The sequence below is a fragment of the Humulus lupulus genome, chromosome 6 (genome assembly GCF_963169125.1).
Source record: "Humulus lupulus chromosome 6, drHumLupu1.1, whole genome shotgun sequence".
Classification (NCBI taxonomy): domain Eukaryota; kingdom Viridiplantae; phylum Streptophyta; class Magnoliopsida; order Rosales; family Cannabaceae; genus Humulus; species Humulus lupulus.
Window position 1 is genome coordinate 204,185,971 of NC_084798.1, and position 1,118 is coordinate 204,187,088.

A 1,118-nucleotide genomic window follows, 5' to 3' on the forward strand; every position below is an offset into this window, starting at 1 on the left:
TATAATAAATATTATCCTCAATATCAGTCATATTAATCAAACCTTAGGTTAAAATTAATATTCCTAAACTATAGGTTAAACTTAGAAAATCTACAAGTACTACTATGAGTGTCCAAATAAATCCCGGTCTGAACCAAAAATCCACAGTCATAAAGATAATACTATTATTACTATTATACTACTATCTAACTTAGCTAAGTAAAGTTCTTGGACTCTACATGCATGTTGGATGTTTAAATGTAATGCATGTGATGCACGAGAAACAAGTGATTAGGGCATGCTGTGAATATTGAATATGAGATTGATCAGAGCTTGTGCCTCTGTGTTTATGCATGATCCTAGTTTTGCTAGCAATTATTAAGTAAGCATGTTGAATGCCCTGTATTTGGATATTTGACATATGATATATGTTTGGTAGCATTGCTTACTTGTATATGGTACTGACTGGTCAGGGTCGGCACTGTTCGCGTATTACTGACCTGAGAGTCAGAAACAGCATAGCGTCATGAACGTAGGGCAGATAAAAGATTAGATCTAATCGATTTCAGCGTTGAATGAATCTAGGAGCATTGATGTTGGACTGACCCCAAGGTTGATGAAAATTCTAAGTGCTTGACTAGTCTAGGCTGGTTACTCAGAGCCAGGGCCAAAGGCTTAGGTGACTGCTTGTCACATGGCTAGGGAGCGAAATCCCACAGTTGTGACTCTATGATCATGTGATAGGTTATATTGGTGACTAGTTCATCGAACACCTATCTTATTTAAGCTAGTGAAATGATCACTTATCTATAAAGCCCAGGTGACCCCATCGTCACATCTCTAATGGAAACGGAACCCACTTTAGTGACTATTACAATTGTCACTCTTTTATTTAGAGCTATAAGCCCGGTATTGTTACCGAAACCACCAGTGTTAAATCACTCATCTGATTAGGATTGGCTTGATATTCATCCACTCAGGAGGGCAGGATTCCTTATCCTGGATACCCATCATTACGTGAATCTATTTGCTTGCTTGAATAGGGCTATATTTGCTAGGCGTGTGCCTTATGACTTGATGACATGTTATTACTGATCATGAGCATATTAAGTTTTCTTGCTGGGCTTCGGCTCACGGGT